This window comes from Marmota marmota, unplaced genomic scaffold (assembly GCF_001458135.2).
Source record: "Marmota marmota marmota unplaced genomic scaffold, marMar, whole genome shotgun sequence".
In the NCBI taxonomy this organism is placed as follows: domain Eukaryota; kingdom Metazoa; phylum Chordata; class Mammalia; order Rodentia; family Sciuridae; genus Marmota; species Marmota marmota.
Genome location: NW_026000171.1, coordinates 7,043,423 through 7,058,292, shown reverse-complemented (window position 1 = coordinate 7,058,292; position 14,870 = coordinate 7,043,423). Strand labels below are relative to the sequence as shown.

General features: G+C 35.4%; 1 protein-coding gene across 19 annotated transcripts in view; it reads left to right on the top strand.

Moving 5' to 3' along the window:
- Erc1 (ELKS/RAB6-interacting/CAST family member 1) overlaps window positions 1–14,870 on the top strand; it is a 1,605,700-nt gene that overhangs the window by 1,513,234 nt on the left and 77,596 nt on the right. The gene's annotated exons all lie outside the window — the stretch shown is intronic.

Here is a 14,870-nt window from a genome sequence, read left to right as displayed (position 1 = left end):
GGGGTGGGGCGGGGAGTGCTGGTTTCTTTGCCATCACTCCAGGAGAAACAGGGGTGCTGCCTCATTATTTCCCAATGACGGTAAAAGTCTCCCACTTAGCCTCTATTAACACCTGAGTGGTAGGCCTCTACGTGAGGTGGTATGTCTATTAGGCTCCACTTGTATTTCCCTGTTTGAAGGGATAAGAATGCTTCCACCATGACACCATGGGGCAAATGATAAGAAGCTTCATTAGTGCTTTACAGTAGCGGAGGCCCTGATTTTCCACTAAGCCTTTCTGACAATTCCAGAAGAGGGGCACCTTGTTATTACTCTGGAAATAGAATTCTAGAATCTCCACCTGGTCTCCAGTAACACTGCAGAAGGGAAACTTTGTTACTGCCTGATGGGGATGAAAGCCAAGTCTCCTGCCTTGAACTTTCTCTGAAACCTTCCAATGGGGATGGGAGGTTGGAGCACCTCGATACAACCTAGCAGGGTGGAGGTCTGGGCTCACGACTTGGCCTTTGCTGGTATGGATGGCAGTTGGGCCATAGTTTCTTCTATGGTGTTTGGAGTAGAGTGATTATCATCTCAAAGTTTGTTGTCTCACTGGGCCATCTTTTTTTTTTTTTTGAGAGTTCTTTAGACAGCAGGCTTTGGTCTGGGGCTTTCTGTTGGCATTTTCAGGTTGTTAGCTTCTTCATATCCATGAATGGGTATGTAAAGCAAAAAGGAAATCAAGGGAACCTACTAATGGGGTCATTCTTTGGGTTGCAGTGTTCCTAACTGATCTGCCTCCTTCTCTCCATCTTTTCCTTGCATGTTGCAGTTTTCCTAACTGATCTTTCTCCTTCTTTCCATCTTTTTTTATGTTTATCTCTCTGTGTGTAGTTTTTAATTGTACTTTGATACTTTTTGTGTTAAAGACAAAAATTATTCCTGATATGTTATAGAAAGTAAGGTAGACTTTTATTAGAGAAACTATTAAAAACTGGGTTTTACGTTAGGGGAGAGAGATCTAGCTCAGCTCAATACAAGAAGTATAAGTGTAGATGTATGGCCAAGGAGCAAGGAAGCCATGGGTCATAAATAGAAAATCTTTGAGGAAGCATCAAGACCAGGGGAATTTTTGCTAGACCAGCTTAATAAACTCAGCTCAGGACAGACCAGAGATATAAGATACAATAGTGAAAGAGAAAGAATTTGATCAGATATCAAGAATAGGTCAAGTAGAGAGTCTGACAGGTGGGAAGTATAGAGAAGATTATGGCTGCTCCAGCTTGCAGAAACAGAAGTTAAAGTTAATGCTTATTTTTGAAGCGTTAACTATCCTTTCTCTTTAGGAAAACAAAAGGTATATTCTGGGCTTAGATATGTAAGTAATCAACAGCTTGACTTTTGGAGCTTATATTCAAATAACCCAATATTTTAAGTTATAATTTTCATCACTACCTTACCCTTCAGCCTCAGTCACACATTTATGTATTTTAGGACCATACCTCTAATAACAGGTTTTGATGTGTAGTAGCATTCCTTTATTCAGCTTACAATTCCTTTTAAGTGGTTCTTAAGGGATGATAAGGAATAAATATTCCTCATCAGAATCTATGCCTAATACTTCTTATGTCTAGAAATCAAATTTTTTTTTATTTTTTGTTTGTTTTTACAATACTAGCATTCAGATCCAAGATCTTGCACATGCTAGGCAAGTGTTCCACCACTGAGCTACATCTAGTCCTTTTTATTTTGAGACAGGGGCTCAATAAATTACCCAGGCTGGCCTGGTACTTGTGATCCTCCTGCCTCATCCTACAGATTAGCTGGAATTATAGGCATGCCCACTACATCCAGCATTTAAAGTTTTGAATTCCTTGGTTATATCTAATGATGTGAGGAAGTATTTTGACCATGAGTAGACATTTTTTAAGATAGGTTTCCAGGGCTGGGGATGTTGCTCAGTGGTAAATCACATGCCTATAGCATGAAACCTGGGTTTGATCCCCATAACCTGTAAAAGAAAAGGGGGAGGGGGGGAGATACCTTTTTATCATTTAAATTTATTTTTTTTTTAGAAAGACCTTATTTTAACAAATGGTAATTTTCTTCACACACATACAAAAGACTAAAATCCGGTTAGTCACTTATATCTGAAGGAAGTAATTTTGGAGAATAGAAAAATCATCAAGAATGTACTGTTGTTGTGTGAAATTTTTGAACAACTTAACCAAAAGTGTATGTGTGTTTATGCAATCAGAATATAAAAAGAAATCCTTTTATAATAAATTATCAGAGAATAGGAGGAGAAGTTGATACTGTAGAGTATGGCCTTATGTCAGTTGCTTTCAGTCTGAATGGTTTCTAGTAAGAATGTGAATGCTTTCATGTCCCCAGGATTATTAAGAGATACTCCAGTGAATGTACATGTAAGTGTACAATTTATAGTCAGCTTTCATTTTGAATCAGTTTCATTCTTTCCTTCCCACACACAGACCATGAGTTTTGTTAAAAGATAAAATACCCCCAAAAAATCTTGCTTTAAGAATTTTTATGCTTGTGATCTAAATATTTTTTCTTTAAATTGAGAGAGAGAGAGAGAGTCTGAGAGAGAAAGTGAGAGTATAGTTAAAGTGCTTAGAATTTTTGAAGATCACCCCTTTGCCTGCTTAGCTGTTTTTCAAGCAGAAGAAAATGTTTTCTTTATTTATGTAAACATTACAGGTGGGCACGGTGGCGCACACCTGTAATACCAACAGCTGAAGAAGGAGGATCAAAGCCAGCCTCAGCATTGTCGAGGCACTAAGCAACTCAGACCTTTATCTCTAAATAAAATACAAAATAGGGCTGGGGATGTGGCTCAGTGGTCGAGTGGCCCTCAGTTCAGTCCCCAGTATCTGCCCTCAAAAAAAAAAATAAGTAATTTAATTTCTGTACATTTGCTTAAGAAATGGCCATACTTTTATGTGAAGGGGAAATACTATACTGTTCTACTTTTCAGCACTAATTTGGTTGGGTTGGGGTGCATTATAACTGAAATGAACAGTTTGAGCCGTCATCCTAGAAAAAATAATTTTCTTAACTTGCATTTATCATCATTTAAGATTTTATTTTTTAAAAGTTTTTGTTGTTGTTATAGTTGGACACAATACCTTTATTTATTTTTATGCGGTGCTGAGGATCGAACCCAGCGCCTTGCACGTGCTAGGCGAGTGCTCTACCACTGAGCCACAGCCCCAGCCCCAAGATTTTATTTTTAATGGCTCTTTTCCATTTGTGTGAAAAACTTTAGGTAATTTCTTGATTTCATACCCTCTGTGTCTATAAAATTTTCCTGTATACTCAGCCACTCAGGTAGCCTAAACCATAGATAAAACTGTGGTAAATGCTCTTAGATCCATCATTCACTGATTCCTAGTAACAGCAACACTTGCCTATATTTTCTTTTTTCTTTAGATAGGCTGTTGAGTCTCACTAGATCCAGCTAAGTTTACTCTTATGCATTCTGGTTTCTTTGAGAGCAGATACAGTGGGAATAATTATCCTTATATATTAAAAATTAGAAGCATTTATTTTAGGTTTATTACAAGGATGAGGAACCATGAACTGCAAAACATAGCAGTGATCAGGAATAAATTCAACACTGTACTTTAGTTTTGAACAGTCTCACTTCAGACATTGCACTTGAGTCACTATAGGCAAATTGTTCTACAAGATATTTCATTCCTGGAAATTGAGTTCATGGACTTACATTAGATATGGCTTTGTGGATCTGGCTCTGACTTTTTCACCGTAGTGTGCTGCAGTTATACACCATGGTCTTGCCAGAGAGCAAGACAGCTCTGCAAAACTGGGAGAAAAATAGAAATTCTTGAGAAAACAAAAATTTAATTTAGAAATGCTGAGTATGTCTTTACCCTCATGTTAATATGTGTTTGAAGAGAGAATATATAGGCTGTTATCCTACAGAGTTAAAACATACATGGCATATAGGGAAGTGCTAGATAAACACAGCAATCAGAATTAACCATTAAGATTAAAATATTCTCTCTGGCAGATGAGAAGGAATATCATCAGCTCAGTGAAATCTGTTAACCATGTTTGTAAATCTTCTCAGCTATCTTCTATGTCTCTGTGATAAAGAAGCAAGAAATCCTACATAAGCCCTTCTGAGAACTAAGGAATGGTCATATCAGAAAGGAGAAGCTGTACTCAGAAATGAGCTGATAGCCAGTTTGCTGTGCATTGGGGTTTTTCTTTACATTCTACTAACAACAACAAAAAAAAACGGTTTTGGTGGGAAATAGAGATATATTGAAAGAACAACAGACATCCTGCCATAAATGGTGTTGTATCCAAGAATACTCTGAGATAAAAGGGAAAAAAATTAACATAGTTTTTTTTTAAAAAAATCCACTGAGTCTTAAAATAAATAGCAAATTTTTATTTTTTTAATACTGTGGATTGAACCTAGAGATGCTCTACCACTGAGCTACATCCCTAGCCTTTTTAAACTTTTATTTTGAGACAGGGTCTCACTAATTTTGCCCAGGCTAGCCTCCAACTGGAGATCCTTCTGCCTCTGGCTCCCAATTCACTGGGGGTTACAGGCATGGGCCACCATGCCTGGCGTAAGCAAATGTTTATAATCAAAAATTCTCCTTTTCGTACATAAATGTATTTAGATGTAAGGACATTTTTTTTTTTAACTTTTGGATACTTATAAACTGGAGTCTTTGAATTCCAGGGTTCTTTTTTGAAATAGTGTAATAAATTCATTATCTGGGATAAAACTAAGCTAGTTAATTAAAATGTCTGGATACTGGTAGTTTGTTTTGCTTTTGACTGAGATAACTCATTGTGGATTTTAAATTCTAATTAATAAGTATATCCATTTTTAATTAATGCAAATGCAAAATGATTACTGAAGGAAATTCAATAGAAGAAGCTTTCAAAATATGTAGCTTTTGACTAGATACTAGTTGATATAAAGGTGAATGAAACTGCTCCAGTCCTCATAAGCTCCTACTCTATTGGAAGAAAAGATGCATACACAGATGATTGGAATCTGACAACAGATTCCACATAGCATTCCAAACTTTAAGAGGCTGGATAAGTTTTATGTCTCAAAATCTGTGATATATGGGTTGAGCTCCTGTGAGAGAAAGGAAAATCATTAGATGTCAGAAATGAAGTGAGGATCAAAGGATGGAAATGAGGTGTGTTAACTAATGTAGCAGCTAATTGGGAAATTATCAGGCCTCGTTCTGATCAGGAACTTGGATTTTAACGTCTACAAGAAAGGAGATAAAGCATCTAGCTTACATGATGGGAGTTGGAACTGAACCTCTGCTAAAGGTTAAACAATCCAAGGGTTATAATAGAAGGGAAAACAAGATGAATTCAGTCACACATCTACCACTGGTAGATAATAAAGAAACTTTTTTCTGCCATTTCTCTAGGAAGGAACCCAGAGTTTGCTCTAAGAAATCAAAATTCTGAGGGCTGGGATCGTTTCTCAGATGTGGCACTTACCTAGCACGTGTGAGGCACTGGGTTCGATTTCTTAGCACCACATATAAATAAACAAAATAAAGGTCCATTGACAACTAAAAAGTATTTAAAAAAAAAAAAGAAATAAGAATTCTGAAACCTGTACTTTCTGCAGGTTTAAATATAAATTTATATTACTTCTTGGTGTAAGTTCCTACCTAAAAAGATCTCAGAGAAAGAAATATAAAAGCAACTAAGGTGCCGTATAGCCCAAATAAATAATTTAACAACATACTCAGTTGACAAGTCTGTGTGTACTAGACCCTTAATACCCTAGTGGTCGGAATATAAAATGTAGACTGCTATAGAGGTAATTTGACACTGTCTAGTAAAATTAGGCATCTGTACATTGACTTTTGACCCAGAGGCTTCACTTGTAGGAATGTGTCCCAAAGATACATCTTCAAAAATGAATTACCTAGGGCTGGGGCTGTAGCTCACTGGCAGAGCACTTGCATAGCATGCGTGAAGCATTGGGTTAGAGCCTCAGCACCACATAAAAATAAACAAATAAAATAAAGGCATTCTGTCCATCTACAACTACAAATTTTTTTTAATGAATGACCTATACACAAGATAATTTGTTGCTATAATATTTGTGTGTGTGGTATGTGTGTGTATTTTATTTGGTTAAGTTTTTGGTGTTTGTTTTGTTACTGGGGATTGAAACCAGGGGCACTTTACTACTAAGCTACATCCTCAGTCCTCTTTTTATTTTAAGATGGAGTCTCACCTAGTTGCTGAGGATTTCACTATGTTGCTGAGGCTTGCTGGTCTTGAACTTGTAATCCTCCTGCCTGACCTCTCAAATTGCTGGGATTACAGGTGGGCACCACCATGCCAGTTCTATTGCTATAATATTTGGGGGTTTTTTTGTTCATCTATTTTTAGTTACATATGAACTCAGTGCCTTTATTTGGATTTATGTGGTGCTAGGATTGAACCCAGTGCCTCACACTTGCAAAGTAAGTGCTCTACCACTGAGCTACAACTCCAGCCTGCTATAATATTTGTAATAACAGATTAGAAATAACCCAGATTCCCAAAGGTGGGATATTAGTTGTCAATTATAGTATATATTCAACAGAGTAGAGTAATGGGCAACTATAGAAAGAAATGAGAAAGATCTCTGTTGATGTGAAGAGACTTCCCAAATACACCATTTAATGAAGAACCAAAGTACAGAATATTTAATATGCAACATTTTATGTAAGAAAGAGGGTAATGTGCATAAATGTGTGCCAGAGTGTGTGTATCTGCTTATAATTCTAAGAAGAGACAATTGAAGAATAAATTGAAACTTACACAAAAAAGTTGCCTACAAAAAAGAGGAGACTGGATAGAGAAGATAGGGATAGAAGCAAGTCTTCTCTGAATGTACCTAGTTATATAGTTTTCATTCTAAAATGAAATGAATCTATCACATAATGAAAAATAAAATTGATCAGAAAATGGGGAAAAGCAATCCTTGAAATTTGAAATCAAACTGAAACAAGTCTAGTTATATATTAAATTGTTGGCATAACCACATAGAACAAAGAATTAGTTCAGTTAACCTTCTTTTTTTTTTTTTTTTTAAAGAGAGAATATTTATTTTTTTTAGTTTTCGGCAGACACAACATCTTTGTTTGTATGTGGTGCTGAGGATCGAACCCGGGCTGCACGCATGCCAGAGGAGCTCGCTACCTCTTGAGCCACATCCCCAGCCCTCAGCTAACCTTTCAATGCGGATTTTTCTCAGTATATCCTCAGTAGGATAAACTCCAAAGAGAAGAAAAATAATGCAAAGAAATTTTAAAGTTTATTCTGTAGACATGTTGATAGTAACTGTATTGGTGTTGATATTTGAAAAGCATTATATTGACAAACAAATGGGAAGTCATTATGTTGCTATTGTTGGGAATCATGTTTTTTTGGCATAAGGAAAAAAGATATAAAATCAAAAGTTAAATTAGATTTAGAGTTATAATCTTAAATCTGAATTTAAAGGCCAGTCCAATGGCACATGCCTATAATCCCAACTGCTTGGGAAGCTAAGGCGGGAGGATCACAAATTCAAGGCCAGCCTAAGTAACTTAGTGAGAAATGTCTAAAAATAAAATTTAAGAAAAGGACTGAGATGTAGCTTAGTGACAGAGCACTTGCTAGCATGTTGAAGGTCCTGAGTTTTTTCATCCCTAGAGCTCAAAAGAAAAAAAAAGAGAAAGAAAAGAAAAAAATATGAGGAGCGGGGGTTGTGGCTCAGCAGTAGAGCGCTTGCCTAGCACATGCGTGAGGCCCTGGGTTCAATCCTCAGCACCACATAAAAATAAATAAATAAAAGGATATTGTGGCCAACAACTACAAAATAAATATTTAAAAAAAATATGAATTTTAAATAACTGTTATTTCATAATTTCTCTTTCTTAAAAACAAAAATAAACCAACAAAAAGCCAATTTCCTAGATTTTACTGAAGTAGCCTACCAGTAAAGATAACCCAGCAGCAGTAGCACCCCAGCATATATATAATGGTGTCCCACTATCATCATCTGTTATGCTACTATAAGAAAACACTGAGGCTGGGGCTGTAGCTCTGTGATAGAGCACTTGCCTAGTTCGATCCTCAGCCCCACATAAAAATAAATAAATAAAATAAAGGTATAAAAATATAATAACATTTTGAAAAGTACATGTAGATTTGTCAAATAATCAATATCCAGTATTCAATTAAAAACTTAGTTGGCAAGTTAACAAATCTCAAAAGAGAATTAATGAACTAGAAGGTAATGCTACAAAAATTACCCAAAATGCAGTGCAGAGATAAAATGGGATAGAAAATATAAAAAGAGAAATTAGGAGACAAGGAAAATAGGCAGAGAAGGCACAACATTCATCTCATAGGAGTTTTCAGAAAAATCATAGAGAAAATTTTGAAGGGCAATATTGCAAAATTGGAAAATAGCAAATGTTACAAATGGAAATTGCAAAATATTTAGAGCAATAGTAAAATGCTGTATCAAAAGTTGTGAGATGTTGGTACAGTGGTTCTTTAAGGAAAATTTAAATCCTTAAATTCATATTGAAAATTAGTGAGATAAGCATCCAGGTCAAGAAATTAGAAAAGGACAACTGCACAGTGGTGCATGCCTGTAATCAGCGACTCAGCAAGCTAAGCCAGAAGGATCACAAGTTCAAGGCAGGATTTAGCAACTTAGCAAGGCCTTAAATAACTTAATGAGGCCCTGTTTCAAAATATAAAAGGGCTGGGGATGTGGCTCATGGTTAAGCACCTCTGGTTTCAGCCCCCGATAACAACAACAACAACAAAATTTAGAAAAGGAACACAGGAATGTCATAGTAAATCACTCCAGGAAAGAAAATTAAAAGCAAAATTAATGAGTCAGAAAACAAACTTTAGAGAAGATTATTGAAACTAAATGCTGATTCTTGAGGAAGACTTACAAACTAGATAAGATTTAGATGTCAAATATAGTGGGACAAATTGTTCAAGGAAAAAAAAAAAACCATAGCAGATGTAGGTGAACAGCATTTGGGAAAGAAAAAGGAGGCACATTTACAGCTACCAAAAAGACTTTTTAAATTAGAAGAAAATATGATGAAGACTTTTATGCCAATATGTAACTTTACAAACCTGAGTAGTCCTTGAAACCACAAATTAAATCAGTTTAATTCTTCCAACAAATACAAAGCCCAATTGTTTTTAGAGGCAAGTTCCACCAAATATCAAACAGCAAATAATAAGAAAAAATCTTGTGTACAACCATAGAAATGTAAAGTTGTGCTACAGTTGTGTACAATGAATCAAAATGTATTCTGCTGTCATATATGCAAATTAAAATAAATTAATTTTTTAAAAAATAGAGGTCCAGAATAATCTCAAAAAGAAAGAAAGAAAAAGTCTTTGGGGGCTGGGGATATCGGCTTAGTGGTAGAGCACTTGCCTCTCAATGTGTGAGACACTGGGTTTGATTCTAAGCACCACATTAAAATAAATTAATTAATTAAAGGTATTGTGTTTATCTACAAGTAAAAATACTTTTTGAAACGTCTTTGGACTTAGGGTGTAGCTCAGTGGTAGAGCACTTGGTAACCAGTATGAGGCTTTGAGTTTCATCCCCAGCACTGAGAAGGGAAGGGAAGGGAGGAAGGAGGAAAAAGGAAAGGGGTAAAGAAAAGAAAAATGAGACATGAGTGGTAAGATATAGCTAGATGGTGAAGGGTCTTGATGTGGTGTTGTTCACTGTGAAGACTGGAAGGTCTGCTGCCAATGGATAGGTTTTTCTTTTTTAAAGCAGGAATAGTCAGGATTAAATTTTTTTTATTGGAAGATAGTAACTATGGCAGCAATGTATATAAACAATTTTAGACGTTCATCAATAATAATATGGCTGAAACAGTGTAATCAATTACTGGGGGAAAATTTGGAAGCAGAGTCAACAGGACTTTGTGATTTCATTTTTAACACAAGTTGGGAATAAAGGGTCAAGAATGATTCTGAGATTTTGGGCTGGGGATTTGGCTCAAGCGGTAGCGTGCTCGCCTGGCATGTGTGCGGCCCGGGTTCGATCCTCAGCTCCACATACAAACAAAGATGTTGTGTCCACCGAAAACTAAAAAATAAATATTAAAATTCTCTCTCTTTCTCTCTCTCTCTCTTTAAAAAAAAAATGATTCTGAGATTTTTAAAGTACCCAACTGGGTGAATAATGACTACATTCCTGGAGATAAGAAGTTCAGTGGAGAATTATACCTGGAATGATGAGAAGACTTAGAAAAGGAAGGGAGCTCACAGTGCTGTCCATGTAGTCATATATGCCATCCTCTGTGTTGCTTCATTATGAAGTTGTAATTCTGATAAGAAGCAAGATAAAGGAAATAGTAGGACAGTTTGGAAGAACAACTTACGATTCACCAGCAGCCCCTGTCATATTCTTTTTTTGGGGGGGGGATTGAATTCAGGGGCACTCAACCACTGAGCCAAATCTCCAGCCCTACTTTGTGTTTTCTTTAGAGACAGGGTCTCACTGAGTTGCTTAGCACCTCGCTTTTTGCCGAAGCTGGCTTTGAACTCATGATCCTTCTGCCTCAGCCTCCCGAGCAGCTGGGATTACAGGTGTGCACCACCGTGCCTGGAATCCTGTCATATTCTTTTTTTTTTTTTTTTAATAGTTGTAGATGGACAGCATACCTTTAATTTATTATTTTTTTAATGTGGTGCTGAGGATCAAACCCAGGGCCTCACACATGCTAGGCAAGTGCTCTGCCACTGAGCTACAGCCCCAACCCTTATATTCTTGTTTGTTAGAAGGATAATAATTTTAGCAGTGATTCAATCTGATGTCCCTTAAGGCTCTACTGAAGGATTAATAAATATTTTTTAGTCTGTTATAACTCTCATAGTTTTTCCAATAACAACAATATAAATCCAATTGAAATTCAGACTTTTCTTAAAACCCAGGTTTAGATAATAAACTTATCCTTTTTGTTGGCCTAAATTTTTTTCTACAAAATATAACTTTTGTAGCCCCTTGTTTGGGCATTGACATTTTAGTCTTGGAAGAAAAGATTAACAGAATAAACAATAAACTACTTTTCCTCAGAGAGGTTATGTAGCCCTGAATACATAGATACACACTTATAACTAAAGCCATTTATTTCATAAAGTTTATTCATTTTCCTTCCTTTCTTTTCTCCTTCCTGCCTCCCTTTCTTCCTTCTTTCCTTTCTTTTCTTGATGTCATTGGGACAAGGGGGTTTGAGCTATGTGTACATGGCATAGTTCAAAAGTGAAGACACTTGGACAGTCTTATCTTGAGAAGAGTGCAGTACAAGAGCAAAACTCAAGAGTAGAGTCATTTACATGATCTATGTAACATCTCATGCTGTGGGAGCTGTCAGACATTTAGTACTCAGCATCATGACTATGCAAGGAACAGACTTTGCACCAATTTCTGAATACTTAACCTAGGAACACAAAACTTTGATCATTGTCATGTCTTTTAGAAGGAAAAGTAAGTTCTTAAAGACTATTTGTATATTTGCTTACTTGGATCAAATAAGTAATCTTTGATCTTAGGTTTCTACTGGAATGGGTTTCTTCAGGCTTACATACTCATTCCTAAGAAGTACTTGAAATACTTTCTGGCTTGAAAATGGATTTGTGCATGCTTTATTGAATTTCTTTTTTAAGTTTTTTAACTTAATGCTAGATATCAGTATTAAAGATTGTCTCATGCTCTAAGAAAGTAACTAGCCAAGTATACATTCCTATTAAAATTATAATGGAAAGCTTTTGTAAGCAAATGAATGATATGCAGATGCTTTGCTCACTTTCTGGATTGAGCCTGTGTTGTTTCCTCTATCCTTCACTCCCTCTTCTAAAAGCTACTTTTCAGAAGACTCCATTTGTCATGTAATACCATGTGACAGAATAAAAATTCCCTACTTTTATTCAAAGTTGTCTTAGTCCAATTGGGCCACTATAACAAAATAAGTGAGTGAGTGATTTATAAACAATAGAAGTTTATTGCCCAAAATTCTGGAGACTGGGAAGTCCAAGATCAAAGGCCTCAGCCAATTTGGTGTCTGGAGAGGATCTGCCCTCTGCTTTGTTAATAGCACCTTCTTGCTTCATCCTCACATGCCAGAAGGTATGAACAAGCTCCTGCAGGCCTCTTTTATAAGGTTATTAATCTGTGACCTAATCATTTCCCAAAGACCCCCACTTCTTCTTACCACCACATTGAGGGATGCAAACATTCAGACCATAACAAAGGTCATGGGACCATTCCAGAAAAGAGAGATTAGATATTGCAGATAAGTTATTGATTTGTATTTTCTTTGTTACCATTGCATACTAGAGGAAGAACTGGTTTAAAAATATACATTAAGGGTCTGGGATTGTGGCTCAGTGGTAGAGTGCTTGCCTCACACATGTGAGGCACTGGGTTTGATCCTCAGCACCACATAAAAATAAATAAAAACAAAATAAAGATATTGTGTCCATCTACAACTAAATATATATATATATATATATATATGTGTGTATATATATATATATATATATATATATATGTATTAAATGAAAATAAAAAGCTCCTAAATGACCAACAATATGGGACTCATTAAACTTCCATTCAACTGAGTGCTCTGCAGCCATAAAAAAAATAGATTTTAAAATAATATTTAATGACATGAAAAAATAGTTATGATGAAGATTGATAAATAAAATTTATTGGGTATTGATTTTATGCTAGGAATGAAATTTCTAAGTTGTTCTCATTTTAAAGGTAAGAAAACTCAGGCTCAGAGAATTTAAGTGATTTGCCCAGGCTAATAATAGGTACAGCCAGAATTCAAACCAAGCAGTTTGACTCTAGAGTACTTGCTTGCCCAGTCATCGTTATGTATCTCTGTAAACTTCTTCATGAAACTAAATCAAATTTTTGTAATGTTTCTAAAAAAAATTGTTAAAGAATAACCTAATTTTTTAAAGAATGTTACTTTTTTTTGGGGGGGGGGTGTAGATGAACACAATACCTTTATTTTATTTATTTCTATGTGGTGCTGAGGAACGAACCCAGTGCCTCATACATGCTAGGCAGGTGATCTACCACTAAATAACCATAACCCTAAGATTACTAAATTTTGACCAAATAAAATTGGTGAAGGGACAACACGTCCTTATAGATATAAATATAAACTATAAAATACCATAATTTTAAAAAAAATTTAAGTTATAGATGGACACAATATCTTTATTTTTTTAATGTGGTGCTGAGGATCAAACCCAGCCCCTCACACATATGAGGCAAGTGCTCTACCACCGAGCCACAACGCAAGCCCCTAAAATACCATAATTTTTAAAGTAACATTGTAGAATAGAAATAGACCAGAAATAGAAAAATCAGAAGAACGTGTACCTTTTTATGTTCTCAGAGAAGAAACAAAATGGATATATGTAAATATTTATAGTGATTATCACAGATTAGAGGAATCACAGGTAATTTTTCTTTCTTTTTAACTTTATTTTTCAGATAATAGTAATTTTTAATACTTTAAAACTTCAAGTATTTATAATATTTTATTAGTGCAATATATATTAGAATTTCAACATATATTAGGGTTTAACTTTATGCACAGTGTACTCTGCATTTTTTGAATTGCATACTTGGTGAAATGATTTTCTAAAATGTTCAGTATATTATTCGTTTATTCAGGGCTTAAATTAACCAATCACATAGAATAACCAGTGCATTCCTCCTTTTTGGTAAACATGGAGAAATGGCAATGGGATATTAATCTTTTGATTTAAGATTGAGGAGAAAGATTTTAGAATATTTGATTTTCAAAACCTGAAGTATCACTTGATGATATAAAGAAAAGCTATTGAATTTTATATATGTAGTTTCTGTCTGATCATTGAACTCTATAGTAAGTTGGTGATAATTTTACAAATGATTCTTTTGAACTTTCTAGATGATTATATAATTATTTCACTTAAAAATAATGATAAATTTTCCCCTGATATTTGTGGTTTATATGTTCTATAACATTCAAAAAATTGAATAGGTGTTTTAAAAGATGTATAGATTCTTATAATAGTAACATGGAAATATGTGTCCTATATATCATAAAGTAAAAAATAAAGTTAGAGTCCTATATATAGTAGAATCCAGTCTTTATTTCAAAATAAAAAGCACTGTATAAATAAATGCTTGATTTGGGTATGTTGCCTCTCAAAAAATTCCAGTACCAATTTGGGTACCTGTCTTCATTAGCTCAAGAAACCAAACAAAATGCCATAGATCAGGTAACTTACCCAATAGAAATTTATTTTCTCACAGTTCTGAAGGCTGGGAGGTCTTAAGATCAAGGTTTCTGTTGATTCAGTTCCTGATGAGAGCTCTATTCCTGGCTTGCAGAGGCCTCTTCCTCTCTGTTTCTTCACATGGCAAAAAACTAAGAAGAGATGGACCTCTCTATTGTTCTTATAGGGCCACTGTCATATTGGCTTACCCTATGACTTCTTTAACCTTAATAGCCTTTTAAAGACCTTATCTCCCCCAAACATGGTGGCCCAGATCATACTTAGCAAAACAATGTCTCAAAATCTGAAAAGAGTAGGGACATAGCTCAGCAGTAAAGCACCCCTGTGTTCAACACCTAGTATTCCCCCTTCCCCTAGAAAAAGATCCTATCTCTAGATGCAGTAACATTGAAGGTTAGAGCTTTAGTATATAAATTTGGAGGTTACACAATTCTGTCCATAACAGTGCCTAAACTCGTTCCAGTGATCTCAGAAATCCTGTTTAATTGATTTCATTGAAGATGGGGTTT